This window comes from Physcomitrium patens, chromosome 2 (assembly GCF_059467195.1).
Source record: "Physcomitrium patens ecotype Gransden chromosome 2, ASM5946719v1, whole genome shotgun sequence".
Lineage (NCBI taxonomy): Eukaryota > Viridiplantae > Streptophyta > Bryopsida > Funariales > Funariaceae > Physcomitrium > Physcomitrium patens.
In genome coordinates, this window is record NC_143411.1 from 26,011,687 (window position 1) to 26,035,576 (window position 23,890).

General features: G+C 31.6%; 1 long non-coding RNA gene across 1 annotated transcript; it reads right to left on the reverse strand.

Annotated features, from left to right (window-relative positions):
* Positions 1-13,041: 13,041 nt before the first annotated feature.
* On the reverse strand, positions 13,042-16,329 carry LOC149989810 (uncharacterized). The gene is made up of 2 exons (XR_016501862.1): positions 14,448-16,329; positions 13,042-14,133 (listed from the first exon to the last, which is right to left on the reverse strand). It is a non-coding gene; the product is annotated as an uncharacterized LOC149989810 (long non-coding RNA).
* Between the last annotated feature and the right edge of the window lie 7,561 nt (positions 16,330-23,890).

Sequence of the window (23,890 nt, forward strand, 5' to 3'; positions counted from 1 at the left end):
GGAATAATACTTACGATGCAGCATCAACTATCAGCAAGACGATTAGATCGCATATCTGCCGCTAGTCGAGTTTGCTTATAACAACACCCTCCATGCGTCGACTCAATACACACCATTCTTTACTAACTATGGGTATCATCCGAAGCTTGATTTTTTGAGTCCGTCAATAAATAACAATCCAGCAACTGAAGGATTTGCGAAGCAACTATTACAGCTTCAAACTACGTTGAAGCTTCAATTACAATCTGCTCAAGAATCCTACAAGGCGACTACAGATAGATTTCGGAATCAAGCACCTACTTTCAAAATTGGAGATAAAGCATGGCTTCTTCGACGAAATATCAAGACCAAGCGACCATGTGATAAATTGGACTATCGAAGATTGGGACCATTTATCATCCAGAAGCAAATCAATCCAGTGGCGTACCGTCTGGAATTACCGGCTTCTATGAAGGTACATCCAGTCTTTCATGTTTCTCTGTTGGAGCCTTATCGAGAGTCATCCTTTCCTGAAAGAAAGTAATGTCCACCATTTAGTATTGAGATCGAGAATCACGAGGAATATGAGGTCAAAAAGGTGTTGGATTCACGACAAAGGTGGGACAAGTTGGAGTAACTTGTTCATTGGTGCGGCTACGATATTAATGAGCGAACGTGGGAACCAGCTGAAAATCTTGCCAATGCGCCACAAAAGGTACAGGAGTTACATCAACAACATCCTCATAAACCTAAGCCGGTTCGACGATAGCTTCCTTCTGAAGCTTGCTCATCCAAGAATATAAGAAAGGGGGAGAGCACCACCAAAACTCGTAGTTGATAAAGTAGAATTTTTTCAATAGCCTTCCGATATGGATAGCCAAGAGATAGATACTATGCCAGTCAGATTATCTCAATCGACTAGCTCACGAAGGCAACCCCAAGATGACGAACTGCCTATACCACGACGACGACTGAGGATACTGAATAACTGATCACTGGTAATTGTATTTGAATTCGAGCATGCTTACGATGGTTAGCCAGAAGGCGTGTTTACAAGACAATTTCACAATGAAGACATGAAAGTTCATGCTTGGTTAGAAGTCGAAGGCGTGGGCCTCTACCATTGGCTTCAAGGGCCGATGAACCACTTGCCTCGTGAACAATAGTTGGAGTTCATAGCAAACGTTATGTGACTGATCTTCATTTTCTTGCATCGGTACTGATTAACAATAATATTGCTTCTCAGAGACCTCGAAGCTAAAGGAGGGGGTGATGTTAGGGACATAGTCCTTAGAACCTTCTAGAGACAAGTTTCTAGAACCTTCTAGAAGCAAGTCTGTGGAACCTTCTAGAAGCTTCCTAGTTAGTGGAAGTTGCTTGAGAAGCTTCGTAGTTGGTAGAAGTTGCTTGAGAAGCTTCTTAGTTGGTGGAAGTTGCTTGAGAAGCTTCTTAGTTGGTAGAAGTCGCTTGAAAAGCTTCCTAATTGGTGGAAGTCGCTTGAGAAGCTTCCTAGTTGGTAGAAGTTGCTTGAGAAGCTTCTTAATTGGTGGAAGTTGCTTGAAAAGCTTCCTAGTTGGTGGAAGTCACTTGAGAAGCTTCCTAGTTGATAGAAGTTGCTTGAAAAGCTTCCTAAATAGGAGTATATATTGGAATCGAGGCTGAAGAGTTCTTCAGTCTCGACAACACATCTCTTGGAGCTCTAGCTCACCTCTCTGGTGTTGTTCTTATATTCATCTGATTAATCTAGTTCTTGCCAATTTTTCTTGAACTTCGTGTTAGATCTCGAGCCGGTATTTTTGTATCTGTGACACCTTGGTAGGTGTAAACGATATGCAACTGGATTGATTTGTGTAAAAATAGAAAAAGGTCCAAGCCTTTGATAGTCTAACTTATCACAAAGACGAGTGGTCTTCACATTGCGATGAAATAATCATACTTTGTTACCTATATGAAATGGTGGTTGCTCTTTTCGATAGATATCTATATTGATCTTTTGTTGTTCTTTAGCTTCTTTAAATTACACCTTCATTGTTGCGTGTAGTTCTAACAAATAAATTGCCAAATCTTTTGCCATAAGATTATCAGCTTTTGAAAAGTCAAAAGTATCAAGTCGTAGATGATAACCATAATTGACAAAGAAAGGTGTTTGTTTTGTAGAAGATTGTATTATGTTATTATAAACAAACTCTGCCAATAGCAAAAGAGTTGTTCAATCATCCTGTTGGTAGTTGATGGTACATCTTAAATATAGCTCCAAAACTTCATTAACATACTCTGTTTGTCCATCAGTTTGAGGATAGAATGTCGAAGATAGTTTTATATCTACTTTTAAAATCTTGAAAAGAGTCCGCCAAAATCTTGATATAAATTGAGTTCTCTTATTTAATATAATATCTTTGGATAATCTATGATAGCAATAGATGTTGTCAAGAAAGAGCTTAGCTGTTTCTTCACGTGTGATAGATTTTATACATAGTACAAAATGTATCATTTTAGTAAAACGATCTACTATCACAAATATAGTCATAAGTACTTGAGATTAGAAGATCCGTGATAAAATCCATAGAAACAGAAGACCATGGTTGTTTTCGAATGGGTAATGGTTGAAGAAGTTCGTAAGATTGATGACGAGGAGTTTTTAATCTTGAGCAAACATCACAAGATTGTACAAATCTTTGACTGTATTTCACATTTGGGGCCACTAAAAATCTTTGGATATTACTTCCCAAGTTTTATTGAATTGAAAATATCTTGGTATTGGAAAGTCATGGCAAGCTTAAATAATATGTAATTGAGCTTCACCTTCTAGAACATAGAGGCGTCTCTTGAAATATAATACATTGTTCTTGAATTCAAACTTAGAAGTATCATGAGACTTTGAAGGGTTTCTTTTAATATCACAGATAAGAGAATTAAAAGACATACTAGATTGAACTTGCTTAATGAAAGTTGAATCAACACTTAGTACTTTGGCTTTAAGAGAATTGTCCATTGTTGATCAAAAGTAGTATCTCCTTCCTTTGCTGCAATTTAAGATTGTCTAGAGAGTGCATGTAACAAACCTTATTGTTTTTTTGGTCGATAAGTGATCTTAGATTCAAATCTTGATAAAGGCATACTGCAACAAACTTGGCGAGCATTCAAAATATATGTTGACATGAAATATTCAAGGTTCTTGTGATTTACATATACAGTGATTGAACTAGGAGAATCTTCTAGATAATGGCACCATTCTTGAAATGAATCCATGATTGCAAGAAGTTCTTTGTCATAGATCTTGTAGTTGATTTTGATTGCTAAAATTTTTTTGGAATAAAAAGTTATTGGGTGAAGTTCATCATTTGTTCCTATTTGTGACAATACAACACTTAAAGTAAAGTTTGATTCATCTATTTCCATAAAATATGGATTAGAAAAATCAATGTAATACAAAATTGGTGCAAAAAAAAGGTTGTCTTCAAAGCTTCAAATGCTACTTTTGCTTGTTGATTTTATTGAATTTTGTCTTTAGAAGTCAAAGGTGCAAGTGGAGCTACAACTTGAAAGAAGTCTTTGATAAAAATCTGATAGTAGTTGGCAAATCCCAAAAAGTATTGGATATCTTTTACCATTTTTAGGATCTTTCAATCCATAATAGCTTGAACTTTCTTAGGATCTATCATAAGTCCATCATTTGAAATGATATATCTTAAGAAGTCAACTTCAATAGTATGAAATACACACTTTTTTTTTATTTTGGCATAGAGTCTCGCATCTCTTAGTTTTTGTAAGACATGACGAACATGAAGTTCATATTCTTTTATATTCTTAGAATAGATTAAAATACCGTCTAGGTAACAAACAACAAAATCATCTAAAAATTCACAAAAGACATCATTCATTAGATGTTGGAATGCTGCTGGTGCATTTGTAAGTCCAAAAGGCATGACGTTGTATTTGAAATGTCCATAATTTATTCGAAATACAATCTTTTATTCATCTCCTTCTTTGATGCTCATCATAGATCTATTTTTGTATAGATTTTAGCTTAATTCAATTGATCAACGAGTCTAGATATCAAAGTTAGTAGGTACCTATTTTTGATGGTGATTTTATTGAGTCTTCAATAATCAACACACATCTGCAATGATCCATCTTTTTTCTTGACAAATAAAATTGGAGCTCCTGTTGGAGATTTGAAATATCATATAAAGTTCTTGGCCAAATTATCTTCAATATACTACTTGATTTTGGCTAACTCATTTTGTGATAAACTCTAGATTGGTCCAAATAGCAATTGTGCTTCTTCTTGAAGGTCAATTGAGCAGTCATAGAAACAATGTTTCGAAAAAGTATCTCCATTTTTCTTTTCAAAATCTTAATATTGGCTTGGAATGCCACTTGAAGTCTTTCCATTAGTAGAAATAGGTGTGACATAAATGACACAAGGTGATCATTTTAGAGGTATATTTTTCTAGCCATGATAAATCTAAAATGATTAGATTAGAGGAAAATCTAATGATATTAAATATTACAATGCTACTATGACCATTAATTGTTACTTCCATAGGAAAGGTTTCATGAATAACATCTCTTGAAGTCAATAAACGACCATTTATGACTTCTACATGATTAGATTTAGTTTCTTCATTAAAAGTATGCTATGTCTTTTAATATATTCTTCATCTAAGAAACATACTGAGGCTCTTGAATTTAACAAGGTAGAGGCTTTGTGATGTTTAGGTCCTAAAATAACATTTATTATAAGACAAAGAGAGGATTCTGAGGAGAAAATAGGACCTTCAGTTGGTATTATATAAGGTTCAAGCCGCACGATTCTTATTGTAGTTGGACAAACTCGTTTTCTAACATACTTTCCTCTTTCATAGCTGTACTTCTCATTTTGTAATTGCATTGCTTCTTTGGGCAATGTTGAGTTATGTGCTTAGGTTCTCCACATTATAAGTATAATCCTTCTTAACAATGATAAGTATTTTCTTACTCAATAAGAGGTTTGAAACCTATTGCATCAATTTGCATATCCTCTACTTCCGAATGTATGATGTTGGTGTTGCCATTGAATTATAGTAACGTTGAGGTCCACTTGTATGATTCTTAGATCAAAATTCAAAAAAGATGATTATTGTACTTCACAGCAAAGTCAATTGCTTGACTCAATGTTTAAGGATCAGATAAGTTGAGCATTAATTCTTTTACCTCACATTATAATCTATAGAGAAATTGGTTAACAAGTGCAACATTATTTCACTTGATATCAATTGCAAGTTGTCAAAACTGTGAAGCATATAATGTTACTGATTGATTGCTTTGTTGCAAAATATGGATCTTGTTGGTTGCAACAAAAATTGCATCATGTTCTCCATACATGGATTAAAACTCTGTCAACAAAGCCTCTAGATTACCTAATATAGGATCTCTTTGTTCAAGAAAAGATGAAAATCATGATAAAACTGAACTTGAAAGAAGCTTACCAATGAATCTAATATGCAATCTTAGAGTTGGATAGCTTTGGAGTTGAAGTTCAATCATAAGTTGTACTTGATTGATAAATCTTCTAAACTTTGATCTGGTAGTATTAAACTTCTTGAGTAGGGCAATTCTTGGTTCTCTAACACTATAAGGATGTTCTACTATAGGAGAAGGAATATGATTTGGTACAGATGTTGAAGCACCTCTAATTCTTTCTATATCTTCACTTCTTGGTAATCTTCTTGTTCCTTGTCATGGTAAATTGAGTTGATGCATCGCAAGCATTAACTCTCTAAATTGCTCTTGCATTTGTGCCATTCCACTCTTTGTTTCAGCAAGTTGTGCCATGTTAACATTTAGAAAAGAAAAGATGTCTAATATTACTTTAGATAAATAAAGAAAGGACTTAAGGACAAAGAAAATACTAAAAGCAATATCAGTTTAGAAGAAGGTAATCTACAACTTGGCGGCCGAGTGATATTGGTGCAATTTTTGGAGGTTTTCTCACAATCTGTAAGTTGGATTGGGCTAAAAATTCTTCAGCATTTAGAAGACTTGCATTAACAATTGTATGCAAAATTCTACATCAAGTGGATAGTCAGATTGAATGTTACAACTTATTAAAGCTTACTGATTAGGATTGAGATTTATAAGAAAAATCTAAATTGCTTAAATATGAAAGTAACAAGGTAATTGGGATTTATGTATTGTTATGACTACTAAGAAGAGTGTTTTAAGCACTTTTGAATTAAAATTCAGATTATATTCTTCTCGCATGGGTGAAACCTATTAGGATTTCTTGGCTACTTATGAAACAAAATCTCACCTTCGACAATTAAGTGCCCAATGCATTCTTGAGCTAAACGACACGTAATATGACAATAATCCTTATAATAGCTGGATAATTTTTTTTTTTGATACATTATCTTCTTTGACAAATGTGCTTTTCATTTTATGATTTCTTTGGACAATGTTGAGCAGTATGTGGTTAGGTTCTTTATAATATAAGCACAATCCTTCTTTGGCAGCGAGAAGTCCTTTCTTGTTGGATAAGAGATTTAAAACATACCACATCAATTTGCATATCCTCTATTTCTGAATGTATGTTTGGAGGAGTTGTTGGTGTTGCCATCAAATTAAACTAATGTTGAGGCCCATTTGTACGACTCTCAGATCAAAATTCAAAAAGTTGATTGTCATATTTCATAGCAAAGTCAATTGCTTGACTTAATGTTTGAAGATTAGGTAAGTTGAGCATCAATTTCTTTACTTCATATTGTAATCCCTAGAAAAATTGGGTCATAAGTGTAATATCATTCTACTTGATAGGAGTTACAAGTTGTCAAAATTGTGAAGCATATAATATTATAGATCAATTATCTTGTTGCAAAATAAGGATCTTGTTGGTTATAACACGAGTTGCATCATGTTTTCCATACATGGACCAAAATTCTACAAAAAATGCCACTAAATTATCTAATATTGGATCTCGTCGTTTAAGAAAAGATGAAAACCATGATAATATTGAACCTAAAAGAAGTGTATCAATGAATCTAACTTGTGATCCTGGAGTTGGATAGCTTTAAAGTTGAAGTTCAATCACAAATTATACTTGATTGATAAATCCTCTAAATTTGAATCTTGTACCATCAAACTTCTCGGACATGACAATTTTTGGTTCTCTAATACTTGAAGGATGTTCCACCATGGGTGGAGGAACATGATTTAATGTAGATGTTAAAATAGCTCTAATCATCTCTATATCCTCACTTCTTGCCATTCCTGTTGATTCTTGTGGTAGTAAGCTAAGTTGATGCATTACAAGCATCAATTCTTTTAATTTTTCTTCCATTTGTGCCATTGCATTCTTCATTTCAACAAGCTCTGCCATTATAACACTCAAAAAAATATCTAATACTCCTTAAGACAAGTAAAAGAAAAGATTTGAAGACAAAAAAAATATTAAGAATAATATCAATTTAGAAGAGGGTAATCCGCAACTTCTAATATACCTATGTCTTATCATGAGAAAGAAGTAATCCACTCTTAATCAAGATAAGACAAAGCTCTGATACTGTAAGTGTATTCTTGTCAATCTGTCAAGGACATGAAATAAAAGATGATGCATAAACCAATGAAATTCATATCAAAAAAAAAAATAACAAAATAGAAATAAGGAAGTACGTATATTAAAAAAAAAATTGGAATGGCTTATTACCAAAAGACAAGAAAACTTGAGACTCTTGAAATTGGACTAAAAGCAAGAAAGGAATTGACAAGAGTAAAGAGGGCTTCACTCTTGTTTCTATATATACTATCTAATTAGGGTCTACATGGCAATATTCTATAGGACCTCCAATGTATGTTGACTTTGTAGGATACATGCCTTGACTTACAAGAGAAGTTTTTCTATATGTAGGCCACATAGTTAGCTTGGTCTTCAAGCTAACAACATGTGTGGCACATGGCCAACTTGTTGACAACGTTTCTAACCCAAAAAGTTAATTGAAGACACCTATAAAGTCAAAGCAGTGTCTATAAAGCTTCTAGGAAGCTTCCATAGAAGATATTATAGAATTAACTTATTTTTACTTACTTCTATTTACTTCTATTTATTTATATAGATAATTACTAGCTTACATGCATATGTTCGTGATAATAAATAACTAAAAATGATATGAGGTTCTTTCTCATGCTTCTTCTATCTATTAACTAACATTTATAGTTTTTTTTTTTATAAATAATATATCTAGATAGAAGGCCAATATAAATATTGACCTTAATAAATATTCCTCAATATTGAATAATAAATAAAAAATACTAAAGCAATTAAGGTAATTGCTTCAAAGACTTACTGAGATTTCATTTCTTCTCTATTAATACTATTCTCCTTCATTTAACATCTTCTAAGTACATCTTCACCTAACAATTGTAATTTTGGCATTCTACATGCATTCTTTTGTCCTAAAATAATTAGTGAGTCAATTTGATGACTCACAACATCCATTATTGTTTCTTTTATAAATATCTTTGCATACTTCTTTGTATTACAATCATCTTCTATATAAGGTGCTTGAAGATTTTACATTCTATATGAACTATATATCATGCATTGTAGAATAACTTCAAATAGCTCTTGGTCATTATCCTTATCTGAGAATTTTGTAGTAATTATATAAACCACATCTCCAATGCATCTAACTTTACTTTTTCTATCTAAAAAATTAAGATGTACATATGAGGTAGACCTCTCTTTTGAAATTTAATCATGTAAATATATGCAACAACATGATCAAAGACAATTCCTTTCTTTAAATCTTCCATAATTACATATCTTTTGAACTTAAGTATATAGATAACCAAATTTGGTTAGTCACTTGCTCGTTGTCCTTGAAGAAATAGATTTTGAATTTTGAACCATCTTTGATTTGCTATCACTATTGTAAAAATATCAAGATATTAATAAAACCTTGTAATTGTCATAAAATCTTAAAGTATTTCTATCACATGTCTTACACTTTCAATATGTGATGATGGAAGTAAGATCCTATGTCCTAAATTATTTAATTCATATTGTCTTTCTTCATGCCCAATATTTTGATAAGTTAAAACAGTATCTATTAATCTTTAGTGTAAATCAACATATAAATTTCTTTGATTATAACATAAATATTGCAAACATGATTGCTCAATTGCTACCCATCTGTCAACCATAAATTCTTGCAATAGCTTTCTTCTATGCAAAATTAAGGAATATTTGATAGGCCTTAAAAAAAGTTGATAAAGAAAATAATTCATTTGTGTAAGGCTATTACTTCTCCAATCTTCTCATCTAACACCTTTTCTTTCTTCAACAATATCCATCACTACATTTTGCATCTTTAGATCAATATACCATCTAAGGATTCAATGCAAAAAAAAAAAACAAAATATAATAAAGAGACAAATAAGCTAAGTGAGCCTCACGAATCTTCTCTAATAATTCATTATTATGTAGGCAAATAATAATAACACAAAGTGCATTATGCTTTGATTAATCTCCAAACAATATAATATCAATTTCTTTAAAAGTGGTGGAAAGATTATATTAGCGTCTATTGCTCTCTTTCATGTAGTACAAAGAAACAATAAGATCTACCTCTATTACTCCTTCATTCTATGCTTGAGATATTATTTCATGTTTTTGTTTATATAATCCAATAAATGGATTATTTTCCTTCAAAACTCCTTTGATTTTTTATATATTTTATTCAATAAATCATAATTATGTCTTATTTTTTTTTTATCTTGTATAAATAATACATCATGGATATAGAGTTTTATATAAGTTGAATTTTTATCTTCTTCTAGAAACAACACTCCTACTAAATAGAACAACTTTCTATTTATTCTAAAATTATATGGAGCATTTCTTTGAAGCATAAATTAATCAATATTTCTACCTAAGAGAGTAAACGTATGTGTAACATTGTACTAATAGATATTTTCTCAGAACTCCTTTGTTCTTGTATCTTGGTCGTTGAATAAGTATTTCAAAAGTAAAGGCAAAGAAAGTAGAGATGGTAGAGAAATTTTTCTTTCACAACAACATTATCTAAATAATGACAATTTCCTTCGTAATCAATATCATATTACATATGTTCTTACTTAAAAATGCATCAAGTGCCTAGCTATAGAAGGTAAGTAGAAATACAAAAATAATCCTATCAAGTTTAATAAAATCTTAAATAACCTTAAGTAGATCTAAATAATCCTAATTGAACTTTGTCCAATCTAAAATAAATTTAAAAGAAATTATTAAAGAAATACAAAGAAATTGCAAACTAATTCCAAAAAAAAATAACAAGAAATCTTTTAAAAATACTATAAATAGAAATCTTTAAAGAAATAATATAAAATCTTAAAAATACTAAAAATAGAATTTTAAAAAATAATAAAAATCTTTAAAATACCATAAATAAAAATCTTAATAAATACTAAAGAATCCTTTTAAAATACTTAAAATAGAAATTATAAATAAAACTTTAATTGAACTTGAATCAAATCTTAAGTTAAATCCTAATTAAAATCTTAATTAATCCTTAATCAAATCCTATATTAAATTTTAATTGAAATCCTAATTGAACCTTAATTAAATCCTATATCAAATCCTAATAAAATTCTAAATCCTAGACAAACTTCAAACAAATCCTAAACAATTCATAGTCAAGTTTTAAACCAAATTTTAAGCATATTCTAATTTTAACCAAATCTTAGACCAAGTCCTAAGTCCTAATTAAATCGTAGATAAATCCTTAACCAAATTCTATAGCAAATTGAAACTTTAACAATTAATCATTGAATTATTAATATCAATTCAAAACTTTCATACTTCTTAATATCTTATTTAGAAACAAGCATAAGAAAGATAAAATCAATTGTATTTACCAATTGAGAGAAATGCAAGATAATCCAATGGAGTATTGAGTAGCCTCCTTTTTCAACTTGAATACTAAACTTTCAGCACCAATAACTCTTTCTTAAACTATACAAATTTCTCTCAAATTTTACCAAAATATTAGAAATTGATTCTATTATTCATATAAAAAAATTTCACTTCAATCCAATATATAAATTACTAAAGATCTCAAAAACTTTTACTAACCCTCAAATCCTAATTTTTGAGATCTCAACCCACAAAAACCTTTATACACTTTGATCTAATTATTTAATTGATTTCAAAATTTGTACACATATTTATAACTAGTATATCAACATACTATCCAAAATTCATCCATACTTATATCACAAAACTCAAGAAATCCTCAAATTTATAAACATATTTTTATTTTTTAAAATCTAAACCAATTCAAGACATTACTAACTTTGAAAATCTTTTAAAAACTCAATGATATAAAACCAATGTCCAAAAATTTCTCTTTAAGTTTATTATCAAATCCTACTCTTTGATCTACCAACGAATCCTAGAGTCATCATAGGTGCACAATTTTGTATGTCAGGGTCTGATTTCAATCCAAGTTGACAACCGATCCTCTCCAAGTATCAATTCTTGGCTTCTTGAAATAAATTTTGCTATAATCTACTTTCAACTTTGTCTTACACATGTCAATATCATTTTCTTTTATCTTATTTACTTTGATTTGGCTCGTTTTATGCCACTATAAAATAAATAAAAGTTCATTCTATAAAAAGGTAATATAAGACTAAATTATTTACTATCTTTTTATCTTTTATTTTTATTTTATTACTACATCTTTTTACTAGGTTCTTCTATAATAACATCCATATTTTTATTTTTTGTTGTATAGTTATATTATTACATGACATCGGACTAAATATTCATTAAACCAATGCAATGCATTACAATGAGGATACAAAACATTCATCCCTCTTAGATTATATATGGCTTCAACACTTATAACTATTTTAGCTTCTCTTTGTACTTTCTCATATTTCTAATGATTTTGTTGAATAATTGCTCTTTAATTCATTGTTAAAATTGAACCATTTATAATAGCATAGGTTCTACTAAACAATTGGAGTAAGCTTGTATGTGTCTAAATTGTACTTCTATAAATTCTATTAAAACATTGTTACTCAACTAAAATTATATAATACTTGTAAAATAAAAATGAGCGCATACAATTAAATTAATCAAATTATAATGCCACAATGCTTTAACAAAAATATTCTAAATCTATGCATCTGTATTATTTATAATTACATATAATTTTACAACAACTTGCTACAATAAAAAGTTCTATTTTTCCAAAATGATACCTTTTTCAAATCAAAATCAATAAATCTAATATTAATTAATTAATTATTTATTTATTTAATAATATTTATCAAATAATTTATCATTATTATTTTTTATTTATACATATAAATAGATATATATATATATATATATGTATTTTTACATATGAAGTTGAATATAAAAAAATTCGTATAAGAAAAAGAAATGAAATTCCTATAATTTAATTTGTATACAGCAATTCTTGTTATAAATTCAACCTCTAAGTTGTCTACAAAAAGAGCATTAGGTTAGACCAAGTCGTTCAACAAGCCAAAGATGAGACATTGGAGTATAAATATCTTACCATTCAATTTTATTTTTATATGCTATTGGCTCGTATTGCCTTGTTGTACATTTATTTTTACTATTCTATAGATAGAAATGAAATATATAAGACATCCTTTCATTCTTCCTAATCTATCAAACTTCTCACATCGTACTATATATAGTTTTTGGTGGAAAAGATCCAAAGTGGTTGAATACATATATGAAGTAGAAACTTGATTTTCCATCCTAGCTACCACAATTGCTACAATTGCAATGTAATAATATTAAATCATACAACTTAAGAAGAGAAGACCAAATATTGATCATAACAAAGGTGACCATGGCATCAAAACCTTCTGACATCAATCATTGAAACTCAATGCATGAACGAAATTCAAATCATGTTGTAGAATTCAACTCCTACTAGTGTCAGGGACAAGAACTCGATGAAAGCTAAAGAGTAAGTGAGACTTTTCTCAAAAAGAAATAGGACAAAATAGAAATATGTATATTAAGAAAGAAACTGGAATGGCTATTGCCAAAATACAAGAAAACTAGAGACCCTTGAAACTAGACTAGAAGCAAGAAAGGAGTTGACAAGAGTGAAGAGGGCTTCACTCTTGCCTCTATATATACTATCTAACTAGAAGCCACGTGGCGATGTTCTATAAGACCTCCAATATATGTTGACTTTCTAGGCCACATGCCTTTGCTTGCAAGGCAAGTTTTCTATGGATGGACCACGTAGTTAGCTTGTTCTTTAAGCTTCCAACATGCGTGGCACATGGCTAACTTGTTGACCAAGTTTCTAACCTAAAAGTCAACTATAGACTCCTATAAAGTCAAAGCAGCGTCTATGAAGCTTCTAAGAAGCTTCTCTAGAAGATATTACACAATTAACCTACTTTTACATACTTTTATCTATTCATATAGGTAATTATATGTATGTCCGTGACATTACCCCCCCTTCTAGGGACGAGTTCCACGAGGAGCGGTGATTATATATTGAGAAAATCTAATATGCGGCGAATTGTATTTGCTACATACTCTGATCTTTGTTCTCTTCGAAGATAGTTGATGGGTCCTCTTAGCCATCGATAGTGTCCCATTCCAGGGCGAGAAGACCACCCTGTTATTTGATCACTGTTGAGGCCTTCATAACTTCCTTCAAATAATACATTTGAAACACCATCAGGAGTCGTTCCTATCTCCAATAATATCACCAAACATCGAGAATCTCTTCCAAGGTCGTGATACCAAACGCGTTGTATCTCACCATCTATTCGAGGAAGAACATGTCGTTCTTGAGGGTCTTCATCTCGGTTGCGTCGTCTTGAAGGTTGTGACAATCGCAATGTCTCATCCGGTAAGTCAGCAAACGAAGGTTCTTGAGTTGAATCCGCTGGTTGTTGGCTCTCCATCTAATTAGCGTCACAAAATGCAAAGAAATTACAAACAAGGATAGGAAATTGAATGTTATCTTGCCTCAATCTTGTCTCTTTTATAAGAGAGGTTTTCATCTTGGTTTTGATGGATGTCGTTGATGAAAAACTTTGACTTTAGCTGATGCATTTGCTAGATTCCTGGATGGCTCCCATGTGCGCTCACTAATATCATATCTGCACTAATGAACAAGATATTCCAGCTTATTTCGGCGCCGCCTTGAGTCTAATATCTCTTCCACCTCAAATTCTTCATTATTATCTACTTCTATAGGAGGCGGTGGCATTTGTCTTCTTCCTTGTATATCCACTGTCTTATATGGTTCAAGAAGAGACACGTGGAATACAGGATGGATCTTCATTGACTCCGGTAGATGTAACCGATATGCAACTGGGTTGATCTGTTCAGAAACAGAAAAGGGGCCAAGCCTACGATAGTCCAATTTGTCACAAGGTCGAGTGGTCTTGATATTGCGACGAAGTAGCCATACCTTATCACCCACGTTGAGTTGTGGTTGCTCTTTACGATATACATCTGCATTTATCTTTTGTCGTTCTTGAGCTTTCTTCAACTGCGCCTTCATTATTGCATGTAACTCTGACAACCGATTTGCCATATCTTCTGCTGCAGGATTATCAACTTTTGAAAAATCAAAAGTATCAAGTCGTGGATGATAGCCATAATTGGCAAAGAAAGGTGTTTGTTGCGTGGAGGAATGTACCGTATTATTATAAGCAAACTCTGCCAATGGCAGAAGGTTTGTCCAATCATCTTGTTGGTAGTTGATGGTATACCTTAAATACTGTTCCAAGACTTGGTTTACGCGCTCTGTTTGTCCATCAGTTTGAGGATGGAAAGCTGAAGATAGCTTTATGTCCACTTTTAAAATCTTGAAAAGAGTCCTCTAGAATCTCGACACAAATTGAGTTCCCCTATCCGATATGATATCTTTAGGTAATCCATGATAGCGATAGATATTATCAATGAAAAGCTTAGCTGTTTCTTCACCTGTGATAGATTTTGTACATGGCATAAAATGTGCCATCTTGGTGAAACGATCTACTATCACAAATATAGAATCATAAGATCTTGAGTTTGGAAGATCTGTGATGAAATCCATAGAAACAGAAGACCATGGTTGTTCTGGTATAGGTAATGGCTGAAGAAGTCCGTAAGGTCGATGTCGAGGAATTTTTGATCTTGAACAAATATCACATGATTGTACAAAGTCTTTGACTGACTTCCACATTTGTGGCCACCAAAAATCTCTTGATATGAGTTCCAGAGTCTTATTATATCTAAAGTGCCCTGCTACTGGAAAGTCATGACGTGCTTGAAGAACACGTAAACGTGCTTCTCCTTCTGGAACATATAGGTGTCCTTCAAAATATAATAGATTATTCTTGAACTCGAACTTAGAAGAATCATGAGACTTGGAAGAATTATTCTCGATATCATGAACAAGAGGGTCTGAGGACATACTGGACTGGATTTGCTTGAGAAAAGTTGAAACAACAGTCAATGTTGATTTCACTACTCGGAGATGAAATTGCTCCGGTTTCAAGAGGACCGTTCTTTGTTGCTCAAAAGCTGCATCTCCTTCTTTTGGTGCAAAATAAGAACGTCTAGATAGGGCATCGGACAAACCTTGTTGTTTTCCTGGCCGATAAGTGATAATGAAGTCGAATCTTGACAAAGACATACTCCAACGAGCTTGACGACGATTCAACACGCGTGCTGACATGAAATACTCGAGGTTCTTGTGATCTGTATACACAGTGACTGGACTAGAAGCACCTTCTAGATAATGACGCCATTCTTGAAAAGAATCCACGATTGCAAGAAGTTCTTTATCGTGGATCTCATAATTGATCTCGGCTGCTGAGAATTTTCTTGAATGAAAAGCTATCGGATGAAGTTTGTCATCTGTTCCCATTTGTGATAAAACTGCACCCAAGGCAAAATCCGATGCATCTGTTTCCATAAAAAATGCCTTGGAAAAGTCAACACGATATAAGACTGGTGCAGAGACAAACGATGTCTTCAAGGCTTCAAATGCTGCTTCCGCTTCTTGATTCCATTGGAATTTATCTTTACTAGTCAAGCGTGTAAGTGGAGCTGCAACTCGTGAGAAGTCTTTGATGAAGATCCGATAGTAATTGGCAAATCCCAAGAAACATTGGACATCTCTCACAGTCTTTGGAATCTTCCAATCCATGATTGTTTGGACTTTCTTAGAATCCATCATAAGACCATCATTTGAAATGATGTATCCTAAAAAGTCAACTTGAGTAGTGTGAAATACGCACTTTTCCATCTTGGCGTACAATCCTGCATCTCTGAGTTTTTGTAATACTTGACGAACATGTATTTCATGTTCTTCAACATTCTTAGAATAAATCAGGATATCGTCTAGGTAGCAGACGACAAAATTGTCTAAGAATTCACGAAATACATCATTCATGAGATGTTGAAAAGCAGCTGGTGCATTCGTGAGTCCAAAAGGCATGACATTATATTCAAAATGCCCGTACCTGGTTTGAAACGCAGTCTTCCATTCATCTCCTTCTTTGATCCGTACTAGATTATATGCTCCTCTTAGATCTATTTTTGTATAGATCTTAGCTTGATTCAACTGGTCAAGGAGTCCTGATATCAAAGGTAATGGATACCTGTTCTTGATTGTGATCTTGTTGAGTCCTCGATAGTCAACACACATTCGTAAAGATCCATCTTTTTTCTTTACGAATAAAATTGGAGCTCCTGCTGGAGATTTTGAATGGCGTATGAAATTCTTCGCTAAATTCTCGTCAATATATGTCTTGAGTTCAGCCAACTCATCTTGCGATAAACTGTAAATTGGTCCAAATGGTGGCTGAGTTCCTTCCTTGAGATCGATTGAACAATCGTATGGGCGATGCTCAGGAAGAATATCTGCATTCTTTTTCTCAAAAACGTCTTGATAATCTTGATATTGACTTGGAATGCCACTTGAAGTCTTTACGCTTTCAGAAATAGGTGCAGCATAAATAGCAAAAGTTGATCCTTCTTTTGCTGCGTGTATAAATGCTTTTGCACCTATAGGTGCGAGTTTTATTATACTAGACTCATGGTTTTTTACTTGGTTAATAGAACTGTTACTAATGCTCTGAGAAAAATCAAGTTTACGAGAAATCCAATCTATTCGAGGATTATACTTTTCTAACCATGATAAGCCTAAAATTACTGGATTAGAGGGAGATCTAATTATATTAAAAATTACGCAACTACTATGACCATTTATTACTACATCTACAGGAAGTGTTTCGTGAGTTACATCTCCAGAAGACAACGGACGACCATCTATGACTTCTACGTGTACAGGTTTAGTTTTTTGTATTAATGATATTCTATGACATCTAGCAAATTCTTCATCTAAAAAACAAGATGAGGCTCCTGAATCTACCAAGGCAGAGGCTTTGTAATTATTAGGTCCTAAACGCACATCTATTATAAAACAAGGAGATGGTTTTGAGGAGAGGATAGGACCTTTATTAGAAGTTGTACAAGATTCCAGCCGCACGGTCCCTATTGTAGCTGGACGTACTCGTTTTCTGACATACTGTCTTCTTTGACAGCCGTACTCCTCATTTTGTAGTTGCGTCGCTTCTTTGGACAATGTTGAGCAGTGTGCTTAGGTTCTCCACAATATAAGCACAATCCTTCTTGTCGACGACGAGACTTTTCTTGCTCAGTAAGAGGTTTGAAACGTACCGCATCAATTTGCATATCCTCTACTTCCGAAGGTATGTGTTGAGGAGACGTCGGTGTTGCCATTGAATTGTAGTAACGTTGAGGCCTACTTGTGCGACTCTCGGATCGAAATTCAAAAAGTCGATTGTCGCACTTCACAGCAAAGTCAATTGCTTGACTCAATGTTTGAGGATCAGGTAAATTAAGCATCAATTTCTTTACCTCATATTGTAATCCGTAGAGAAATTGACTCACAAGTGCGGCATCATCCCACTTGATATCAGTTGCAAGTTGTCAAAATTGCGAAGCATATAATGTTACTGATCGATTGCCTTGTCGCAAAATACGGATCTTGTTGGTTGCAACACGAATTGCATCATGTTCTCCAAACATGGATCGAAACTCCGCCAAAAAAGCCTCCAGATTATCCAATATTGGATCTCGTCGTTCAAGAAAAGATGAAAACCATGACAATGCTGAACCTGAAAGAAGTGTACCAATGAATCTTACTTGTGACCCTGGAGTTGGATAGCTCTGGGGTTGAAGTTCAATCACTAGTTGGACCTGATTGATGAATCCTCGAAACTTGGATCTGGTACCATCAAACTTCTCGGACAAGGCAACTCTCGGTTCTCTAACACTCGAAGGGTGTTCCATTCTGGGAGAAGGGACATGGTTTGGTGCAGATGTTGAAGCAGCCTCAATCATCTCTATATCTTCACTTCCTACCATTCTTGTTGCTCCTTGTGGTGGTAAATTGAGTTGATGCATCGCAAGCATTAACTCCCTCAATTGTTCTTGCATCTGTGCCATTGCACTCTTCATTTCAACAAGCTCTGCCATAGTAGCACTTAGAAAAGAGAAGATGTCTAACAACGCTCAAAACAAATAGAAGAGAGGAATTCATAACAAAGAAAATACTAAGAACAATATCAGTTTAAAAGAGGGTAATCCGCAACTTCTAATGCGCTTATGTCTTATCAAGAAAAAGGGGTAATCCACTCTTAATCAAGAAAAGACAAAGCTCTGATATTGTAAGTGTACTCTTGTCAATCTGTTAGGGACAAGAACTCGATGAAAGCTAAAGAGTAAGTGAGACTTTTCTCAAAAAGAAATAGGACAAAATAGAAATATGTATATTAAGAAAGAAACTGGAATGGCTATTGCCAAAATACAAGAAAACTAGAGACCCTTGAAACTAGACTAGAAGCAAGAAAGGAGTTGACAAGAGTGAAGAGGGCTTCACTCTTGCCTCTATATATACTATCTAACTAGAAGCCACGTGGCGATGTTCTATAAGACCTCCAATATATGTTGACTTTCTAGGCCACATGCCTTTGCTTGCAAGGCAAGTTTTCTATGGATGGACCACGTAGTTAGCTTGTTCTTTAAGCTTCCAACATGCGTGGCACATGGCTAACTTGTTGACCAAGTTTCTAACCTAAAAGTCAACTATAGACTCCTATAAAGTCAAAGCAGCGTCTATGAAGCTTCTAAGAAGCTTCTCTAGAAGATATTACACAATTAACCTACTTTTACATACTTTTATCTATTCATATAGGTAATTATATGTATGTCCGTGACAACTAGTTTATGGCATTAACAACAAAGTGTTTAGTGCCACTGTAGACTCCACCTCGAGTGCTTCCTTGATATAGATTGATCATTGACAAAGGTGATAGATGGAAACTCATATCTTTTAGAATAGCTTCTTAGAAGCTTTTTAGATGCTGTTTTGACTTTACATGTGATTGTAGTTGATTAATAGGTTAAAAACTTGGTCAACAAGCTAACTATGTGCCATATGTATTGATAGCTTATAGAATAAGTTAACTATGTGGCATCCATATAGAAAACTTGTCTTGCAAGTTAAGATACATGTCATGCAAAGTCAATATATTTTTGGAGGTTCTATAGAATGTTGCCACATAGATCCTAGATAGATAATATATATAGAAGTAAAAGTGAAGACTTCTTTATTCTTGTCAAATTTTTTCTTGCTTCTAATCTAGTTTCAAGAATCTCTAGTTTTCTTGTCTTTTAGCAATAGCCATTGTAATTTCGTTTTTAATATACATACTTTTCTATTTTTATTTTATTATATTTCTTTAAAACAATCTCGTTTGTTTATTTTCTTTCATTGACTTCTTATCCTTGACATGTGCTTGTAATTCAATATATTAATTCAAAATATTCCATCAAAAAAATCAATATTCTTGCCATGCCAACACTTTAATAATACCAATGTATATAACTTGTTATAACTAAAATTAAATCTATTCAAATAGTTTGCCTCATGTTACATCAGCATGCCATGCATATTTCCGTTATTCATGCTCTTGACTACATCAATTCAAAAGATATTAATTTGAAGCAATTTAAATCAATTCAATTTAAACTACATCAATTCAAAAAAAAAACACATAGGTTACATTATTTTGTAATTTATCTTTCAAATAGTAGCAACTCACACTGCAATTGAATTTTTTTAAATTCAAAAATATACATGCCAATAGCATTTATGAAGCAAGCAAGGGTGCAATTTGCAGTGGCAATTCTTTATGATATTTTTGCACTATGAAATTCAACAAGAATCAATATGTAGATAAGTATCACTCTTGTCTAAAATTCAACAAATTTTTATTTAATAAATCCACATTCAAAGAATATTAATTCTTCAAATTCAACTACAAATATTTTCTACTTCCAATGGGACTAGCTTCAAGATCATGAAGTATTCATGGTAAAGAACTGTGATGGATCTTTCTTCAACTTAGCTCTAAACCATCTAAAAATACATTGCAACTATTTGCCTCATTGCTTTGCTACATCACCACATGGAAATATCCAGCTAACTAGCCAATTAGATGCAACATCTCAATATTTTCGTATAAAACTTTATATCCACCTATAATGCATAGTGACCACCACTTGATCTTCCATTCACTCATCATTTAAGAAAAAAATATAGAAGAATAATCTAAATCTAGATATGGCATATAAAATATATTAACACAATACATTAATATCTAAAAAGAATAAATTAACATCTTAAAAAATAAAAGTCATGAATATCTTAGTTTTGTTAAGGGCATGTAAACTCGAGATAACGTGAAGTCTTTTGATGAAAACAAATAAGGGAACATGCGGTGAAAGAGAGCCACCACTTATTTCCTTGAGCAATGTTTCCTTGAGTGATTTCAATATATAGATATTATGAGGATCATTTGCTGTTGAAGCCTCCTTGAGGGATATTTTATTTTATATAATTGTAGTGTGATTTATTTGCATTATGGATTAGTTACTACAAATTCCACTTTTATTGGATATTATTGTATTTGTAGACCAAATTATTGATTATGATTAAGTCAAATTGGAGAAATTTTAAATTTAATTGTAGTTTGATTGATGTATAAAATATTTTATAAAGGGTCGATTGTTTATAGATGAAAATTGATTGTAATATATTGAGGGGTGGTTGTAACATTAATAGAGCAATTAGAATGAGATGCAATATAATGATAGGATTTTGTGATATCTCAATGGAATGAATATTTTTATATATACACATGGATGTATATTAGTGACATGGACTTAAAATCTCAAAGAACACTTGATTTAATTTAGAAGATGTTGATTGAATATTGTCAAATAAATTTAATACGTTTATATATATATATATATATATATATATATATATATGCACAATATAATACAACCTATATTTATTGATTAAATCTTTGAAGTCAATAATCTTTAGTAATTTTGTGCTAGATTTTTTAATTATTAATTTAATATCATAATATTAAATATAGTAATTTTTTTTTGATAAAAAATAATCAATAAATAAATTAAATAAATATATAAATTGAATAAATAAATAAAATCTTAAATCCAAAGCTTTAAATTTAAAATTTGAATAATATTAAAAATAAATAAATAAATGCTGCAAATTTTTATCTTTTTAATATATTTTTATGTTTTTTATTTTAATAGAAAATAATATTAAAATTTATCATATATAAATTTATAAATTAAAAAAATAATATAAAATAAGAAGAATTTAAAAATAAATAATGATAAGTAATAATGAAAGTAGAAATAATTATAATGATATTAATAACATCATATATATATATATATATATATATATTTATATTTTATTATAATCATTTAGGTTAATTTTTAAATCATTGAGTTGGTTATATTATATACATTCTATGCACTCATATACAAATATAATTATATTAAACAAAATATAAATATATATATATATATATATATATATATATATATATATATATATTACTAAGAAAACAAATATCATATAAGAAACTTACCTTGCAAGTCAAGATATGTGTGATACAAAGTTAACACATTTTTGGAGGTCCTATAGAACATTGCTATATAGATCGTAGATAGATAGTATATATAGAGGTAAGAGTGAAGCCTTCTTCACTCTTGTCAATTCATTTCTTGTTTCTAGTTTAGTTTCAAGAGTCTCTAGTTCCTTTATCTTTTGGCAATAGCTATTCCAATTTTCTTTTAAAATACATCTTTTTTTTTTTTTTTTTTGTCACTTTTTTTTTGATATAGATTTTTAAGGTTTATGCATCTTCTTTTAGTTCATATTCTTAACAAATTGATAAGAATGCACTTATAATATTATAGCTTTGTCTTCTCTTCATTAAGATTGGATTACCTCTTTTTTTGATAAAACATAAACATAATAGAAGTTGTAGATTATGATATTTTAAACTAATATTATTCTTGGTATTTTCTTTGTTCTTAAGTCCTCTCTTTAGCTTATCTTGAGTGATATTAGATATTTTTTTTCTAAGTATTGTCATTACAAAGCCTCTTGAAATGAAGAGTGCAATAGTACAAATACAAGAAGTATTAAGAGAGTTGATGCTTGGAATACATCAACTTAGTTTATCACCACCAAAAGCAACAAAAATGACAAGAAGTGAAGATACAGACATAATTGGAGCCACTTCAATATCTATACAAAATCACATCCTTTCTCTTATATTAGAACATTCTTCTAGTGTTAGAAAATCTAGAGTTGCTTTACTTGAGAAGTTTGATGGCTCAAGATTTAAGTTTTGAGGATTTATCAATCAAGTATAACTTGCGATTCAACTTCAACCTCAAAGCTATTTAATGTCACGATGATAAATTAGATTTATTGATACATTTCTTTTAGGTTTGGCATTATCATAGTTTTTAACTTTTCTTGAATGATGAGATCCAATATTGGACAATCTGGAGGCTTTTTTGGCAGAGCTTTGGTCTAAGTGTGGAAAACATAATGAAATTTTTATTTCAACTAATAAGATCTATATCTTATGGCAAAGAAATTGATCAATGATATCATATGCTTCATAATTTTGATAACTAGTGATTGATGTCAAGTGAAATAATGTTGCCTTTATCAACCAATTTCTTTACAGATTATAATATGAAATAAAGAAATTGATGCTCAACTTACCTAATCTTCAGGTATTGAATCAAGAAATTGACTTTGATGTGAAGTGTGACAATTAAATTTTTGAGTTTTAATTTGAGAATTGTGTAAGAGAACCTCCACATTATATAATTCGATGACAATACCAATGACTTTTCAATTTAAACATTTAAAAGTAGAAGACATGCAAATTGATGCGATTCATTTTAAACGTCTTACTGAACAAGAAAAGACTTGTCATTGCTTAGAAGGACTATGTTTATATTGTGGAGAAGCTAAGTACACTATTCAACATTGTCCAAAGAAACAATGCAATTACAAATGAGGAATATAACTATCAAAGATGAAAAAATATTGGAATTTTTTTTATCTAGCTTTAATAGGGACTATGTGGCTAGAATCTTCTATAAATAAAGGTCCTATCCTCTTCTTAGAATCTTCTCTTTATTTTACAATAGATGTGTATTTAGGATCTAATAATCGCAAAGCCTTTGCCTTAATAGATTTAGTAGTCTCAGTTGATTTCTTAGATGAAGACGTTATCAATAGACATAGAATACCATTAGTACAAAAAACTAATCCTCTATATGTAGAAGTCACAAATGGCTATCTATTATCTTTTGGAGATATTATTCATGAAACACTTTCTATAGATATAGCAATAAATGGTCATAATGATTGCATAATTTTTAATATAATTAGATCTCCGTGTAATCCAATCATTTTAAATT